General features: G+C 39.8%; 1 protein-coding gene across 1 annotated transcript in view; it reads right to left on the bottom strand.

Annotated features, from left to right (window-relative positions):
- LOC107174920 (putative pentatricopeptide repeat-containing protein At1g12700, mitochondrial) overlaps window positions 1–19,748 on the bottom strand; it is a 156,233-nt gene that overhangs the window by 93,356 nt on the left and 43,129 nt on the right. The window lies entirely within an intron of this gene.

The following is a 19,748-nucleotide window of genomic DNA, read 5'->3' as shown; positions in this document are numbered from 1 at the left end:
AAAACAAAATCCTAAATTGAAAGGGAAACAAAATTCTAAATTAGAAAGGAATTTAAAAGTCTTAAACTTTAGTTAATAAGGAAACTAATCCTAGTATAATATGGATTCCTACTCTTCATCATTCCCCCCAGGGTGGAGAGAATTCGCCCGCGAATTCGGATTGTCAGCAACATCTTCATCATGATCACCTCTGTAAGGAATAAGATGCTTAACATTAAATACATCTGCAGTGCGGATATGACTAGGAAGCTTTAATCTGTAGGCATTAGGATTTATCTTCTCTATAATCTCTAAAGGGCCGATTTTCCTGGCAGAAAGTTTATTATACTCACCAACTGAGAATCTATCTTTAGTTAGGATAACCCAAACAAAATCTCCCACTTGAAATTCCAAAGCTCGACGTTTTTTGTCTGCCATAATTTTATAACCTTCGGTCGTCTGCTTCAAAGACTCTTGCGTAGTTTCATGAATCTTCTGAAGCTGCTCAATAAAGTCTTTTGCTTTACCGCTTTTGCGAACTAAATTTGGAACTGGAGCCAGGTCAATGGGAGCTCGTGGATTATATCCGTAATTTACCTGAAAAGGGCTTAAACCAGTACTACGCTTAACTGCACGGTTATAAGTAAACTCGACTTGATATAACTTTTGATCCCACATCTTCAAGTTATCGCCAACTAGACTACGTAGATGGTTTCCTAAAGAGCGGTTGACAACTTCAGTTTGACCATCTGTTTGTGGGTGGTAAGCACTACTAAAATTCAGGCGAGTGTTAGTCAATTTCCATAATGTCTTCCAAAAATGGCTAAGAAATCGTGTATCCCGGTCAGATACTATAGAACTTGGTAAACCATGCAATCTATAGACTTCCTTGAAGAATAGGCGAGCAACAGTCAAAGCGTCTGTAGTCTTCTTGCAAGCAATGAAGTGAGCCATTTTCGAGAATCGATCAACAACAACAAATATTGAATCCATACCCCTCTGAGTGCGGGGTAATCCTAAAACAAAATCCATGCTAATGTCAGCCCAAGGTTGTGTTGGAATCGGTAGCGGCATATATAACCCAGCATTAGTTGCTGCGCCCTTGGAAACTTGACAAATGCGACAAGTCTCGACATAGTGATAGATTTCACGCCTCATAGTAGGCCAAAAATAAGTGTTGGCTATTAGAGCCAGAGTTTTGTCACGACCCATCTGCCCTTCATTATGTAACTCTGCAATGATTTTCAATCTCAAACTTGAGTCAGGAACACACAACTGATTACTCTTGAAAAGGAATTTGTCATGTAAATGATAATCTGAGCGAAATCCTGCAACAACGTCTTCTAGTATAGGAGCAAAGTAAGGATCAGAAGCATATAACTCTCGAAATGTGTCAAATCCGAGAACTTGATTATGCATCTGTGTCAATAAAGAAGTTCGTCGACTAAGTGCATCTGCTACCCGGTTGGATTCACCAGAGGTATGCTTCACCAGAAAAGTAAATTGTTGAAGGAATGCTGTCCACGTGGCATGTCTGTGAGAGAGTTTGTCTTGACTATTGAGGTATTTTAACGCGGCATGGTCAGTGTATAAAACAAAGTCTTTATGAATTAGATAATGTCGCCAATGTTTTAACGCTTGGACTACTGCGTAAAATTCCACGTCGTAAGTGCTATAGTGTGCCTTTGCTCCATTCAACTTCTCACTAAAATAAGCTATAGGCTTACCTTGTTGGCTAAGAACAGCTCCAATGCCGACCTTAGAAGCATCACAATGTACCTCAAAAGTGAGCGAAAAATCTGGTAGAGCAAGTACTGGGGCAGTAATCAACTTTTCTTTGATAATCTCAAATGCCTTAGTAGCTGCCTCTGTCCAAGAGAATTTTCCTCCTTTCATGCAATCCGTGATTGGTGCCATAATAGTACTGAAATGAGGAATGAATCGCCTGTAAAAAGAGGCCAATCCATGGAAACTTCTGGTGGCGGATAAAGTAGTTGGCGGAGGCCAATCTCGAATAGCATCCATTTTTGATTGGTCAACAGATATACCATCTTTCGACACCACATATCCCAAAAATAATACTTTCTCTGTTAAGAAAATACACTTGTTTACTGCTGTGTATAAACTTGCTGCTCTTAAGGCTGAAAGCACTTCTCTCAAATGTTGTAGATGTAACTCGTGGCTGGTGCTATATATAAGTATATCATCGAAGTAAACAACCACAAACTTTCCAATGAAAGGGCGAAGAACTTGATTCATGACTTGCATAAAAGTACTCGGAGCATTGGATAAGCCAAACGGCATTACCAACCACTCGTATAACCCTTCGTGAATTTTAAAAGCTGTTTTCCATTCATCTCCAGGTCGTATTCGAATTTGATGGCAGCCACTTTTCAAATCAAGTTTGGTAAAAATTGTTGCTCCACTGAGTTGATCTAACAAGTCATCTAATCGAGGGATTGGAAAACGATATCGAACTGTAATTTTATTGATAGCTCGGCTGTCCACGCACATCCTCCAAGAACCATCTTTCTTTGGAGTCAATAAAGCAGGGACTGCACAGGGACTAAGACTTTCACGGATAAATCCCTTTTCTAGTAACTCTTCTACTTGGCGCCTTAATTCCTCATGTTCTGTAGGACTCATACGATAATGAGGTCGATTTGGTAGTGTAGAACCTGGTACCAAATCAATTTGGTGTTGTATATCCCGAAGAGGTGGTAAACCCTGTGGTAGCTCCTTGGGGAACAAATCTTGAAATTCCGCCAGAATAGGTGTCACAGCTTCAGGAATCTTTGAATTACCGTTACTCTTTTTTCCCAATAAAATGTAGATTCTCTTTGTCTCTGCTACAACATCTATAAATTGCTTCTTGCTTAACAAATAATTACCCAAGTCTTGCTGGAGAGTAAACTCCTTGTTAGGTAGGAGAACGATCTTGGTGTTGTTAAACATAAAGCTGTAGGTGTTTCTCTTCCCATCATGCACTACGTTTCGATCATATTGCCAAGGTCTACCCAGTAATAGATGACAAGCATCCATAGCCACAACATCACACCAAATTTTGTCTTTATAAATTGAACCAATGGATAAGGAAACTAAACAACATTTCGATACTGTCACTTGATTCCCCTTCTTCAGCCATGTGAGCTTGTATGGAGTTTGATGAGGTTCTGTCTTTAAATTTAGCTTTGTTATGGCTTCTTCTGAAATGACATTCTCGCAACTGCCGGAGTCTATGACCATACGACATACTTTACCCCCAATTGTGCAAGTAGTCTGAAAGATATTTTGTCGTAGCCACTTGTCTTTGTCTTGACCTTTAAGAGTGAAGAATGCACGGTTCACGATCAACATTGGTCCGCTATCACCATGTTCTTCAACAGATTGAGCGCTACCACTACTATCAAAAGTTGGTTCTACAGCAAACTCTTCAGTTTCTTCCTCCTGATAGTCTTCGCTTTCCTCTGTGCCTACGAATAAGCCTTTACCATATTTTCCTCCCTTTTTACATTCTGTCATTCGGTGCCCATTTTCTCCGCAATTAAAACAGCGTAATCCCGAACCCGAGGATTGGGTTTTGCTGCTTTGACCGATTTCACTAGGCTTACTAGTTTTATTTGGAGGATTTGGAGGAGTGAAAGTACGAAATTGGGAAGTCGGGTTTGAATTATCACGAACAACACTTCGAGCACCCCGAAAGCTTGAGTCATTAGTACGTCGACTAAATTGCTTCTCCAACTGCAAGGCTTGTTGGTGTGCCTCTGAAACAGAGTATGGGTCAAGTAAATTTAATTGGTCTTGAAATTGAGATCGTAGGCCTCCAATATAGCGGGAAACCTGTTGCTCTTCTGTCTCTGTCAAGTCATTGCGTGCCACCAACCAATGGAATTCTGTAGTGTAATCATCCACTGATCGATTACCTTGCCTTAAATTCTGTAGCTGTTGGTATAACAGTTTGGCGTAATTATGAGGCAAGAATGCTCCACGCAAGTGCTTCTTGAACTTTTCCCAAGAATCAATCTTCTTTTTGCCTTGCCTAATCCTTGTGAGCTTAGTTTGTTGCCACCAAGCTGCTGCTCTTCCACGAAATCGAGTTGCAGCAAGCGAAACTAGTTTATTTTCAGGAACTTCTTTGTATTCGAAAACTTCCTCAATGGCGTTAATCCAATCCAATAATTCTTCAGGTCGACCACTTCCTTGAAATTCGGGAATGTCAATTCTCAACCCAGATTCCCATCTTCTGTCATCAGTAGACTCAGTTCTAGGTCGACGCCCAGAGAATGGGTTAGCAAAGCTTCCACTTGATTTGTCTTCACGTTCTGGAGTACGATGGCGTTCGTCAAGTAACTCTGCCATTCGTGCCATTTGTGCAGCTAACATATCAATTTTGGCTGTCATACTAGCCAGGGATTCATCTTTCGAAACATTTTCTTGATTGTAAGTTGTAGTATGAGCATCACGAGCTTTTCTTGGAGGCATTTTTTTTTAAATTCGGGTTTAAAAAGGTAGTGGGGCTAAACTGAAAGTAAATAAAAATTTTAGGCCGAAACTGTAATTAAGCAAAAGTTTTAGATTTCCGATGACAGTGGTCAGAAATCGAGTAAGGATGGGTGGATCTGAAAGATTTTGGGTTGGTAAGTATGATGGTGGTGGTGGTTTGTCTGAAAAAGTTATGTTTTTTTTTTTTAAGCTAAACGAAAAAAATCAAAAAGGGAAAAAGGAAAGGTTTTGTGGTAGATGAAGTTAGATTGGTGATACCAGGTTTTGCTCTGATACCAAACTGATGCAGCGGAAGTTTAATGTTCAAAATATTCCGTTGATTCTAGAGAATACCGGAACAAAAGAACAACTAAATTCACGTTGATTCAAAAGAATACCGTGAATTTAGGGGTTAAGACTCGTTGATTCCGTAGAATACCAAGAATTAACTGTTCAAATACTCACAAAGAGATTTGAAAATTGAAATATTATTAAACTCAAAATTCTCTCCTTCAAAGGTTACAAGAGGGAGCTATTTATAGTAGTAGTAATTATCCTAATTCATGAAGGAAAAACAAAATCCTAAATTGAAAGGGAAACAAAATTCTAAATTAGAAAGGAATTTAAAAGTCTTAAACTTTAGTTAATAAGGAAACTAATCCTAGTATAATATGGATTCCTACTCTTCATCATTCCCCCCAGGGTGGAGAGAATTCGCCCGCGAATTCGGATTGTCAGCAACATCTTCATCATGATCACCTCTGTAAGGAATAAGATGCTTAACATTAAATACATCTGCAGTGCGGATATGACTAGGAAGCTTTAATCTGTAGGCATTAGGATTTATCTTCTCTATAATCTCTAAAGGGCCGATTTTCCTGGCAGAAAGTTTATTATACTCACCAACTGAGAATCTATCTTTAGTTAGGATAACCCAAACAAAATCTCCCACTTGAAATTCCAAAGCTCGACGTTTTTTGTCTGCCATAATTTTATAACCTTCGGTCGTCTGCTTCAAAGACTCTTGCGTAGTTTCATGAATCTTCTGAAGCTGCTCAATAAAGTCTTTTGCTTTACCGCTTTTGCGAACTAAATTTGGAACTGGAGCCAGGTCAATGGGAGCTCGTGGATTATATCCGTAATTTACCTGAAAAGGGCTTAAACCAGTACTACGCTTAACTGCACGGTTATAAGTAAACTCGACTTGATATAACTTTTGATCCCACATCTTCAAGTTATCGCCAACTAGACTACGTAGATGGTTTCCTAAAGAGCGGTTGACAACTTCAGTTTGACCATCTGTTTGTGGGTGGTAAGCACTACTAAAATTCAGGCGAGTGTTAGTCAATTTCCATAATGTCTTCCAAAAATGGCTAAGAAATCGTGTATCCCGGTCAGATACTATAGAACTTGGTAAACCATGCAATCTATAGACTTCCTTGAAGAATAGGCGAGCAACAGTCAAAGCGTCTGTAGTCTTCTTGCAAGCAATGAAGTGAGCCATTTTCGAGAATCGATCAACAACAACAAATATTGAATCCATACCCCTCTGAGTGCGGGGTAATCCTAAAACAAAATCCATGCTAATGTCAGCCCAAGGTTGTGTTGGAATCGGTAGCGGCATATATAACCCAGCATTAGTTGCTGCGCCCTTGGAAACTTGACAAATGCGACAAGTCTCGACATAGTGATAGATTTCACGCCTCATAGTAGGCCAAAAATAAGTGTTGGCTATTAGAGCCAGAGTTTTGTCACGACCCATGTGCCCTTCATTATGTAACTCTGCAATGATTTTCAATCTCAAACTTGAGTCAGGAACACACAACTGATTACTCTTGAAAAGGAATTTGTCATGTAAATGATAATCTGAGCGAAATCCTGCAACAACGTCTTCTAGTATAGGAGCAAAGTAAGGATCAGAAGCATATAACTCTCGAAATGTGTCAAATCCGAGAACTTGATTATGCATCTGTGTCAATAAAGAAGTTCGTCGACTAAGTGCATCTGCTACCCGGTTGGATTCACCAGAGGTATGCTTCACCACAAAAGTAAATTGTGGAAGGAATGCTGTCCACGTGGCATGTCTGTGAGAGAGTTTGTCTTGACTATTGAGGTATTTTAACGCGGCATGGTCAGTGTATAAAACAAAGTCTTTATGAATTAGATAATGTCGCCAATGTTTTAACGCTTGGACTACTGCGTAAAATTCCACGTCGTAAGTGCTATAGTGTGCCTTTGCTCCATTCAACTTCTCACTAAAATAAGCTATAGGCTTACCTTGTTGGCTAAGAACAGCTCCAATGCCGACCTTAGAAGCATCACAATGTACCTCAAAAGTGAGCGAAAAATCTGGTAGAGCAAGTACTGGGGCAGTAATCAACTTTTCTTTGATAATCTCAAATGCCTTAGTAGCTGCCTCTGTCCAAGAGAATTTTCCTCCTTTCATGCAATCCGTGATTGGTGCCATAATAGTACTGAAATGAGGAATGAATCGCCTGTAAAAAGAGGCCAATCCATGGAAACTTCTGGTGGCGGATAAAGTAGTTGGCGGAGGCCAATCTCGAATAGCATCCATTTTTGATTGGTCAACAGATATACCATCTTTCGACACCACATATCCCAAAAATAATACTTTCTCTGTTAAGAAAATACACTTGTTTACTGCTGTGTATAAACTTGCTGCTCTTAAGGCTGAAAGCACTTCTCTCAAATGTTGTAGATGTAACTCGTGGCTGGTGCTATATATAAGTATATCATCGAAGTAAACAACCACAAACTTTCCAATGAAAGGGCGAAGAACTTGATTCATGACTTGCATAAAAGTACTCGGAGCATTGGATAAGCCAAACGGCATTACCAACCACTCGTATAACCCTTCGTGAATTTTAAAAGCTGTTTTCCATTCATCTCCAGGTCGTATTCGAATTTGATGGCAGCCACTTTTCAAATCAAGTTTGGTAAAAATTGTTGCTCCACTGAGTTGATCTAACAAGTCATCTAATCGAGGGATTGGAAAACGATATCGAACTGTAATTTTATTGATAGCTCGACTGTCCACGCACATCCTCCAAGAACCATCTTTCTTTGGAGTCAATAAAGCAGGGACTGCACAGGGACTAAGACTTTCACGGATAAATCCCTTTTCTAGTAACTCTTCTACTTGGCGCCTTAATTCGTCATGTTCTGTAGGACTCATACGATAATGAGGTCGATTTGGTAGTGTAGAACCTGGTACCAAATCAATTTGGTGTTGTATATCCCGAAGAGGTGGTAAACCTTGTGGTAGCTCCTTGGGGAACAAATCTTGAAATTCCGCCAGAATAGGTGTCACAGCTTCAGGAATCTTTGAATTACCGTTACTCTTTTTTCCCAATAAAATGTAGATTCTCTTTGTCTCTGCTACAACATCTATAAATTGCTTCTTGCTTAACAAATAATTACCCAAGTCTTGCTGGAGAGTAAACTCCTTGTTAGGTAGGAGAACGATCTTGGTGTTGTTAAACATAAAGCTGTAGGTGTTTCTCTTCCCATCATGCACTACGTTTCGATCATATTGCCAAGGTCTACCCAGTAATAGATGACAAGCATCCATAGCCACAACATCACACCAAATTTTGTCTTTATAAATTGAACCAATGGATAAGGAAACTAAACAACATTTCGATACTGTCACTTGATTCCCCTTCTTCAGCCATGTGAGCTTGTATGGAGTTTGATGAGGTTCTGTCTTTAAATTTAGCTTTGTTATGGCTTCTTCTGAAATGACATTCTCGCAACTGCCGGAGTCTATGACCATACGACATACTTTACCCCCAATTGTGCAAGTAGTCTGAAAGATATTTTGTCGTAGCCACTTGTCTTTGTCTTGACCTTTAAGAGTGAAGAATGCACGGTTCACGATCAACATTGGTCCGCTATCACCATGTTCTTCAACAGATTGAGCGCTACCACTACTATCAAAAGTTGGTTCTACAGCAAACTCTTCAGTTTCTTCCTCCTGATAGTCTTCGCTTTCCTCTGTGCCTACGAATAAGCCTTTACCATATTTTCCTCCCTTTTTACATTCTGTCATTCGGTGCCCATTTTCTCCGCAATTAAAACAGCGTAATCCCGAACCCGAGGATTGGGTTTTGCTGCTTTGACCGATTTCACTAGGCTTACTAGTTTTATTTGGAGGATTTGGAGGAGTGAAAGTACGAAATTGGGAAGTCGGGTTTGAATTATCACGAACAACACTTCGAGCACCCCGAAAGCTTGAGTCATTAGTACGTCGACTAAATTGCTTCTCCAACTGCAAGGCTTGTTGGTGTGCCTCTGAAACAGAGTATGGGTCAAGTAAATTTAATTGGTCTTGAAATTGAGATCGTAGGCCTCCAATATAGCGGGAAACCTGTTGCTCTTCTGTCTCTGTCAAGTCATTGCGTGCCACCAACCAATGGAATTCTGTAGTGTAATCATCCACTGATCGATTACCTTGCCTTAAATTCTGTAGCTGTTGGTATAACAGTTTGGCGTAATTATGAGGCAAGAATGCTCCACGCAAGTGCTTCTTGAACTTTTCCCAAGAATCAATCTTCTTTTTGCCTTGCCTAATCCTTGTGAGCTTAGTTTGTTGCCACCAAGCTGCTGCTCTTCCACGAAATCGAGTTGCAGCAAGCGAAACTAGTTTATTTTCAGGAACTTCTTTGTATTCGAAAACTTCCTCAATGGCGTTAATCCAATCCAATAATTCTTCAGGTCGACCACTTCCTTGAAATTCGGGAATGTCAATTCTCAACCCAGATTCCCATCTTCTGTCATCAGTAGACTCAGTTCTAGGTCGACGCCCAGAGAATGGGTTAGCAAAGCTTCCACTTGATTTGTCTTCACGTTCTGGAGTACGATGGCGTTCGTCAAGTAACTCTGCCATTCGTGCCATTTGTGCAGCTAACATATCAATTTTGGCTGTCATACTAGCCAGGGATTCATCTTTCGAAACATCTTCTTGATTGTAAGTTGTAGTATGAGCATCACGAGCTTTTCTTGGAGGCATTTTTTTTTTAAATTCGGGTTTAAAAAGGTAGTGGGGCTAAACTGAAAGTAAATAAAAATTTTAGGCCGAAACTGTAATTAAGCAAAAGTTTTAGATTTCCGATGACAGTGGTCAGAAATCGAGTAAGGATGGGTGGATCTGAAAGATTTTGGGTTGGTAAGTATGATGGTGGTGGTGGTTTGTCTGAAAAAGTTATGTTTTTTTTTTTTTAAGCTAAACGAAAAAAATCAAAAAGGGAAAAAGGAAAGGTTTTGTGGTAGATGAAGTTAGATTGGTGATACCAGGTTTTGCTCTGATACCAAACTGATGCAGCGGAAGTTTAATGTTCAAAATATTCCGTTGATTCTAGAGAATACCGGAACAAAAGAACAACTAAATTCACGTTGATTCAAAAGAATACCGTGAATTTAGGGGTTAAGACTCGTTGATTCCGTAGAATACCAAGAATTAACTGTTCAAATACTCACAAAGAGATTTGAAAATTGAAATATTATTAAACTCAAAATTCTCTCCTTCAAAGGTTACAAGAGGGAGCTATTTATAGTAGTAGTAATTATCCTAATTCATGAAGGAAAAACAAAATCCTAAATTGAAAGGGAAACAAAATTCTAAATTAGAAAGGAATTTAAAAGTCTTAAACTTTAGTTAATAAGGAAACTAATCCTAGTATAATATGGATTCCTACTCTTCATCATTCCCCCCAGGGTGGAGAGAATTCGCCCGCGAATTCGGATTGTCAGCAACATCTTCATCATGATCACCTCTGTAAGGAATAAGATGCTTAACATTAAATACATCTGCAGTGCGGATATGACTAGGAAGCTTTAATCTGTAGGCATTAGGATTTATCTTCTCTATAATCTCTAAAGGGCCGATTTTCCTGGCAGAAAGTTTATTATACTCACCAACTGAGAATCTATCTTTAGTTAGGATAACCCAAACAAAATCTCCCACTTGAAATTCCAAAGCTCGACGTTTTTTGTCTGCCATAATTTTATAACCTTCGGTCGTCTGCTTCAAAGACTCTTGCGTAGTTTCATGAATCTTCTGAAGCTGCTCAATAAAGTCTTTTGCTTTACCGCTTTTGCGAACTAAATTTGGAACTGGAGCCAGGTCAATGGGAGCTCGTGGATTATATCCGTAATTTACCTGAAAAGGGCTTAAACCAGTACTACGCTTAACTGCACGGTTATAAGTAAACTCGACTTGATATAACTTTTGATCCCACATCTTCAAGTTATCGCCAACTAGACTACGTAGATGGTTTCCTAAAGAGCGGTTGACAACTTCAGTTTGACCATCTGTTTGTGGGTGGTAAGCACTACTAAAATTCAGGCGAGTGTTAGTCAATTTCCATAATGTCTTCCAAAAATGGCTAAGAAATCGTGTATCCCGGTCAGATACTATAGAACTTGGTAAACCATGCAATCTATAGACTTCCTTGAAGAATAGGCGAGCAACAGTCAAAGCGTCTGTAGTCTTCTTGCAAGCAATGAAGTGAGCCATTTTCGAGAATCGATCAACAACAACAAATATTGAATCCATACCCCTCTGAGTGCGGGGTAATCCTAAAACAAAATCCATGCTAATGTCAGCCCAAGGTTGTGTTGGAATCGGTAGCGGCATATATAACCCAGCATTAGTTGCTGCGCCCTTGGAAACTTGACAAATGCGACAAGTCTCGACATAGTGATAGATTTCACGCCTCATAGTAGGCCAAAAATAAGTGTTGGCTATTAGAGCCAGAGTTTTGTCACGACCCATGTGCCCTTCATTATGTAACTCTGCAATGATTTTCAATCTCAAACTTGAGTCAGGAACACACAACTGATTACTCTTGAAAAGGAATTTGTCATGTAAATGATAATCTGAGCGAAATCCTGCAACAACGTCTTCTAGTATAGGAGCAAAGTAAGGATCAGAAGCATATAACTCTCGAAATGTGTCAAATCCGAGAACTTGATTATGCATCTGTGTCAATAAAGAAGTTCGTCGACTAAGTGCATCTGCTACCCGGTTGGATTCACCAGAGGTATGCTTCACCACAAAAGTAAATTGTGGAAGGAATGCTGTCCACGTGGCATGTCTGTGAGAGAGTTTGTCTTGACTATTGAGGTATTTTAACGCGGCATGGTCAGTGTATAAAACAAAGTCTTTATGAATTAGATAATGTCGCCAATGTTTTAACGCTTGGACTACTGCGTAAAATTCCACGTCGTAAGTGCTATAGTGTGCCTTTGCTCCATTCAACTTCTCACTAAAATAAGCTATAGGCTTACCTTGTTGGCTAAGAACAGCTCCAATGCCGACCTTAGAAGCATCACAATGTACCTCAAAAGTGAGCGAAAAATCTGGTAGAGCAAGTACTGGGGCAGTAATCAACTTTTCTTTGATAATCTCAAATGCCTTAGTAGCTGCCTCTGTCCAAGAGAATTTTCCTCCTTTCATGCAATCCGTGATTGGTGCCATAATAGTACTGAAATGAGGAATGAATCGCCTGTAAAAAGAGGCCAATCCATGGAAACTTCTGGTGGCGGATAAAGTAGTTGGCGGAGGCCAATCTCGAATAGCATCCATTTTTGATTGGTCAACAGATATACCATCTTTCGACACCACATATCCCAAAAATAATACTTTCTCTGTTAAGAAAATACACTTGTTTACTGCTGTGTATAAACTTGCTGCTCTTAAGGCTGAAAGCACTTCTCTCAAATGTTGTAGATGTAACTCGTGGCTGGTGCTATATATAAGTATATCATCGAAGTAAACAACCACAAACTTTCCAATGAAAGGGCGAAGAACTTGATTCATGACTTGCATAAAAGTACTCGGAGCATTGGATAAGCCAAACGGCATTACCAACCACTCGTATAACCCTTCGTGAATTTTAAAAGCTGTTTTCCATTCATCTCCAGGTCGTATTCGAATTTGATGGCAGCCACTTTTCAAATCAAGTTTGGTAAAAATTGTTGCTCCACTGAGTTGATCTAACAAGTCATCTAATCGAGGGATTGGAAAACGATATCGAACTGTAATTTTATTGATAGCTCGGCTGTCCACGCACATCCTCCAAGAACCATCTTTCTTTGGAGTCAATAAAGCAGGGACTGCACAGGGACTAAGACTTTCACGGATAAATCCCTTTTCTAGTAACTCTTCTACTTGGCGCCTTAATTCCTCATGTTCTGTAGGACTCATACGATAATGAGGTCGATTTGGTAGTGTAGAACCTGGTACCAAATCAATTTGGTGTTGTATATCCCGAAGAGGTGGTAAACCCTGTGGTAGCTCCTTGGGGAACAAATCTTGAAATTCCGCCAGAATAGGTGTCACAGCTTCAGGAATCTTTGAATTACCGTTACTCTTTTTTCCCAATAAAATGTAGATTCTCTTTGTCTCTGCTACAACATCTATAAATTGCTTCTTGCTTAACAAATAATTACCCAAGTCTTGCTGGAGAGTAAACTCCTTGTTAGGTAGGAGAACGATCTTGGTGTTGTTAAACATAAAGCTGTAGGTGTTTCTCTTCCCATCATGCACTACGTTTCGATCATATTGCCAAGGTCTACCCAGTAATAGATGACAAGCATCCATAGCCACAACATCACACCAAATTTTGTCTTTATAAATTGAACCAATGGATAAGGAAACTAAACAACATTTCGATACTGTCACTTGATTCCCCTTCTTCAGCCATGTGAGCTTGTATGGAGTTTGATGAGGTTCTGTCTTTAAATTTAGCTTTGTTATGGCTTCTTCTGAAATGACATTCTCGCAACTGCCGGAGTCTATGACCATACGACATACTTTACCCCCAATTGTGCAAGTAGTCTGAAAGATATTTTGTCGTAGCCACTTGTCTTTGTCTTGACCTTTAAGAGTGAAGAATGCACGGTTCACGATCAACATTGGTCCGCTATCACCATGTTCTTCAACAGATTGAGCGCTACCACTACTATCAAAAGTTGGTTCTACAGCAAACTCTTCAGTTTCTTCCTCCTGATAGTCTTCGCTTTCCTCTGTGCCTACGAATAAGCCTTTACCATATTTTCCTCCCTTTTTACATTCTGTCATTCGGTGCCCATTTTCTCCGCAATTAAAACAGCGTAATCCCGAACCCGAGGATTGGGTTTTGCTGCTTTGACCGATTTCACTAGGCTTACTAGTTTTATTTGGAGGATTTGGAGGAGTGAAAGTACGAAATTGGGAAGTCGGGTTTGAATTATCACGAACAACACTTCGAGCACCCCGAAAGCTTGAGTCATTAGTACGTCGACTAAATTGCTTCTCCAACTGCAAGGCTTGTTGGTGTGCCTCTGAAACAGAGTATGGGTCAAGTAAATTTAATTGGTCTTGAAATTGAGATCGTAGGCCTCCAATATAGCGGGAAACCTGTTGCTCTTCTGTCTCTGTCAAGTCATTGCGTGCCACCAACCAATGGAATTCTGTAGTGTAATCATCCACTGATCGATTACCTTGCCTTAAATTCTGTAGCTGTTGGTATAACAGTTTGGCGTAATTATGAGGCAAGAATGCTCCACGCAAGTGCTTCTTGAACTTTTCCCAAGAATCAATCTTCTTTTTGCCTTGCCTAATCCTTGTGAGCTTAGTTTGTTGCCACCAAGCTGCTGCTCTTCCACGAAATCGAGTTGCAGCAAGCGAAACTAGTTTATTTTCAGGAACTTCTTTGTATTCGAAAACTTCCTCAATGGCGTTAATCCAATCCAATAATTCTTCAGGTCGACCACTTCCTTGAAATTCGGGAATGTCAATTCTCAACCCAGATTCCCATCTTCTGTCATCAGTAGACTCAGTTCTAGGTCGACGCCCAGAGAATGGGTTAGCAAAGCTTCCACTTGATTTGTCTTCACGTTCTGGAGTACGATGGCGTTCGTCAAGTAACTCTGCCATTCGTGCCATTTGTGCAGCTAACATATCAATTTTGGCTGTCATACTAGCCAGGGATTCATCTTTCGAAACATCTTCTTGATTGTAAGTTGTAGTATGAGCATCACGAGCTTTTCTTGGAGGCATTTTTTTTTAAATTCGGGTTTAAAAAGGTAGTGGGGCTAAACTGAAAGTAAATAAAAATTTTAGGCCGAAACTGTAATTAAGCAAAAGTTTTAGATTTCCGATGACAGTGGTCAGAAATCGAGTAAGGATGGGTGGATCTGAAAGATTTTGGGTTGGTAAGTATGATGGTGGTGGTGGTTTGTCTGAAAAAGTTATGTTTTTTTTTTTTTAAGCTAAACGAAAAAAATCAAAAAGGGAAAAAGGAAAGGTTTTGTGGTAGATGAAGTTAGATTGGTGATACCAGGTTTTGCTCTGATACCAAACTGATGCAGCGGAAGTTTAATGTTCAAAATATTCCGTTGATTCTAGAGAATACCGGAACAAAAGAACAACTAAATTCACGTTGATTCAAAAGAATACCGTGAATTTAGGGGTTAAGACTCGTTGATTCCGTAGAATACCAAGAATTAACTGTTCAAATACTCACAAAGAGATTTGAAAATTGAAATATTATTAAACTCAAAATTCTCTCCTTCAAAGGTTACAAGAGGGAGCTATTTATAGTAGTAGTAATTATCCTAATTCATGAAGGAAAAACAAAATCCTAAATTGAAAGGGAAACAAAATTCTAAATTAGAAAGGAATTTAAAAGTCTTAAACTTTAGTTAATAAGGAAACTAATCCTAGTATAATATGGATTCCTACTCTTCATCATTCCCCCCAGGGTGGAGAGAATTCGCCCGCGAATTCGGATTGTCAGCAACATCTTCATCATGATCACCTCTGTAAGGAATAAGATGCTTAACATTAAATACATCTGCAGTGCGGATATGACTAGGAAGCTTTAATCTGTAGGCATTAGGATTTATCTTCTCTATAATCTCTAAAGGGCCGATTTTCCTGGCAGAAAGTTTATTATACTCACCAACTGAGAATCTATCTTTAGTTAGGATAACCCAAACAAAATCTCCCACTTGAAATTCCAAAGCTCGACGTTTTTTGTCTGCCATAATTTTATAACCTTCGGTCGTCTGCTTCAAAGACTCTTGCGTAGTTTCATGAATCTTCTGAAGCTGCTCAATAAAGTCTTTTGCTTTACCGCTTTTGCGAACTAAATTTGGAACTGGAGCCAGGTCAATGGGAGCTCGTGGATTATATCCGTAATTTACCTGAAAAGGGCTTAAACCAGTACTACGCTTAACTGCACGGTTATAAGTAAACTCGACTTGATATAACTTTTGATCCCACATCTTCAAGTTATCGCCAACTAGACTACGTAGATGGTTTCCTAAAGAGCGGTTGACAACTTCAGTTTGACCATCTGTTTGTGGGTGGTAAGCACTACTAAAATTCAGGCGAGTGTTAGTCAATTTCCATAATGTCTTCCAAAAATGGCTAAGAAATCGTGTATCCCGGTCAGATACTATAGAACTTGGTAAACCATGCAATCTATAGACTTCCTTGAAGAATAGGCGAGCAACAGTCAAAGCGTCTGTAGTCTTCTTGCAAGCAATGAAGTGAGCCATTTTCGAGAATCGATCAACAACAACAAATATTGAATCCATACCCCTCTGAGTGCGGGGTAATCCTAAAACAAAATCCATGCTAATGTCAGCCCAAGGTTGTGTTGGAATCGGTAGCGGCATATATAACCCAGCATTAGTTGCTGCGCCCTTGGAAACTTGACAAATGCGACAAGTCTCGACATAGTGATAGATTTCACGCCTCATAGTAGGCCAAAAATAAGTGTTGGCTATTAGAGCCAGAGTTTTGTCACGACCCATGTGCCCTTCATTATGTAACTCTGCAATGATTTTCAATCTCAAACTTGAGTCAGGAACACACAACTGATTACTCTTGAAAAGGAATTTGTCATGTAAATGATAATCTGAGCGAAATCCTGCAACAACGTCTTCTAGTATAGGAGCAAAGTAAGGATCAGAAGCATATAACTCTCGAAATGTGTCAAATCCGAGAACTTGATTATGCATCTGTGTCAATAAAGAAGTTCGTCGACTAAGTGCATCTGCTACCCGGTTGGATTCACCAGAGGTATGCTTCACCACAAAAGTAAATTGTGGAAGGAATGCTGTCCACGTGGCATGTCTGTGAGAGAGTTTGTCTTGACTATTGAGGTATTTTAACGCGGCATGGTCAGTGTATAAAACAAAGTCTTTATGAATTAGATAATGTCGCCAATGTTTTAACGCTTGGACTACTGCGTAAAATTCCACGTCGTAAGTGCTATAGTGTGCCTTTGCTCCATTCAACTTCTCACTAAAATAAGCTATAGGCTTACCTTGTTGGCTAAGAACAGCTCCAATGCCGACCTTAGAAGCATCACAATGTACCTCAAAAGTGAGCGAAAAATCTGGTAGAGCAAGTACTGGGGCAGTAATCAACTTTTCTTTGATAATCTCAAATGCCTTAGTAGCTGCCTCTGTCCAAGAGAATTTTCCTCCTTTCATGCAATCCGTGATTGGTGCCATAATAGTACTGAAATGAGGAATGAATCGCCTGTAAAAAGAGGCCAATCCATGGAAACTTCTGGTGGCGGATAAAGTAGTTGGCGGAGGCCAATCTCGAATAGCATCCATTTTTGATTGGTCAACAGATATACCATCTTTCGACACCACATATCCCAAAAATAATACTTTCTCTGTTAAGAAAATACACTTGTTTACTGCTGTGTATAAACTTGCTGCTCTTAAGGCTGAAAGCACTTCTCTCAAATGTTGTAGATGTAACTCGTGGCTGGTGCTATATATAAGTATATCATCGAAGTAAACAACCACAAACTTTCCAATGAAAGGGCGAAGAACTTGATTCATGACTTGCATAAAAGTACTCGGAGCATTGGATAAGCCAAACGGCATTACCAACCACTCGTATAACCCTTCGTGAATTTTAAAAGCTGTTTTCCATTCATCTCCAGGTCGTATTCGAATTTGATGGCAGCCACTTTTCAAATCAAGTTTGGTAAAAATTGTTGCTCCACTGAGTTGATCTAACAAGTCATCTAATCGAGGGATTGGAAAACGATATCGAACTGTAATTTTATTGATAGCTCGGCTGTCCACGCACATCCTCCAAGAACCATCTTTCTTTGGAGTCAATAAAGCAGGGACTGCACAGGGACTAAGACTTTCACGGATAAATCCCTTTTCTAGTAACTCTTCTACTTGGCGCCTTAATTCCTCATGTTCTGTAGGACTCATACGATAATGAGGTCGATTTGGTAGTGTAGAACCTGGTACCAAATCAATTTGGTGTTGTATATCCCGAAGAGGTGGTAAACCCTGTGGTAGCTCCTTGGGGAACAAATCTTGAAATTCCGCCAGAATAGGTGTCACAGCTTCAGGAATCTTTGAATTACCGTTACTCTTTTTTCCCAATAAAATGTAGATTCTCTTTGTCTCTGCTACAACATCTATAAATTGCTTCTTGCTTAACAAATAATTACCCAAGTCTTGTTGGAGAGTAAACTCCTTGTTAGGTAGGAGAACGATCTTGGTGTTGTTAAACATAAAGCTGTAGGTGTTTCTCTTCCCATCATGCACTACGTTTCGATCATATTGCCAAGGTCTACCCAGTAATAGATGACAAGCATCCATAGCCACAACATCACACCAAATTTTGTCTTTATAAATTGAACCAATGGATAAGGAAACTAAACAACATTTCGATACTGTCACTTGATTCCCCTTCTTCAGCCATGTGAGCTTGTATGGAGTTTGATGAGGTTCTGTCTTTAAATTTAGCTTTGTTATGGCTTCTTCTGAAATGACATTCTCGCAACTGCCGGAGTCTATGACCATACGACATACTTTACCCCCAATTGTGCAAGTAGTCTGAAAGATATTTTGTCGTAGCCACTTGTCTTTGTCTTGACCTTTAAGAGTGAAGAATGCACGGTTCACGATCAACATTGGTCCGCTATCACCATGTTCTTCAACAGATTGAGCGCTACCACTACTATCAAAAGTTGGTTCTACAGCAAACTCTTCAGTTTCTTCCTCCTGATAGTCTTCGCTTTCCTCTGTGCCTACGAATAAGCCTTTACCATATTTTCCTCCCTTTTTACATTCTGTCATTCGGTGCCCATTTTCTCCGCAATTAAAACAGCGTAATCCCGAACCCGAGGATTGGGTTTTGCTGCTTTGACCGATTTCACTAGGCTTACTAGTTTTATTTGGAGGATTTGGAGGAGTGAAAGTACGAAATTGGGAAGTCGGGTTTGAATTATCACGAACAACACTTCGAGCACCCCGAAAGCTTGAGTCATTAGTACGTCGACTAAATTGCTTCTCCAACTGCAAGGCTTGTTGGTGTGCCTCTGAAACAGAGTATGGGTCAAGTAAATTTAATTGGTCTTGAAATTGAGATCGTAGGCCTCCAATATAGCGGGAAACCTGTTGCTCTTCTGTCTCTGTCAAGTCATTGCGTGCCACCAACCAATGGAATTCTGTAGTGTAATCATCCACTGATCGATTACCTTGCCTTAAATTCTGTAGCTGTTGGTATAACAGTTTGGCGTAATTATGAGGCAAGAATGCTCCACGCAAGTGCTTCTTGAACTTTTCCCAAGAATCAATCTTCTTTTTGCCTTGCCTAATCCTTGTGAGCTTAGTTTGTTGCCACCAAGCTGCTGCTCTTCCACGAAATCGAGTTGCAGCAAGCGAAACTAGTTTATTTTCAGGAACTTCTTTGTATTCGAAAACTTCCTCAATGGCGTTAATCCAATCCAATAATTCTTCAGGTCGACCACTTCCTTGAAATTCGGGAATGTCAATTCTCAACCCAGATTCCCATCTTCTGTCATCAGTAGACTCAGTTCTAGGTCGACGCCCAGAGAATGGGTTAGCAAAGCTTCCACTTGATTTGTCTTCACGTTCTGGAGTACGATGGCGTTCGTCAAGTAACTCTGCCATTCGTGCCATTTGTGCAGCTAACATATCAATTTTGGCTGTCATACTAGCCAGGGATTCATCTTTCGAAACATCTTCTTGATTGTAAGTTGTAGTATGAGCATCACGAGCTTTTCTTGGAGGCATTTTTTTTAAATTCGGGTTTAAAAAGGTAGTGGGGCTAAACTGAAAGTAAATAAAAATTTTAGGCCGAAACTGTAATTAAGCAAAAGTTTTAGATTTCCGATGACAGTGGTCAGAAATCGAGTAAGGATGGGTGGATCTGAAAGATTTTGGGTTGGTAAGTATGATGGTGGTGGTGGTTTGTCTGAAAA

Source organism: Citrus sinensis, chromosome 8 (assembly GCF_022201045.2).
Source record: "Citrus sinensis cultivar Valencia sweet orange chromosome 8, DVS_A1.0, whole genome shotgun sequence".
In the NCBI taxonomy this organism is placed as follows: domain Eukaryota; kingdom Viridiplantae; phylum Streptophyta; class Magnoliopsida; order Sapindales; family Rutaceae; genus Citrus; species Citrus sinensis.
The sequence above is the reverse complement of the archived record's forward strand: the minus strand, read 5'-3'. Positions and strand labels throughout refer to the sequence as shown.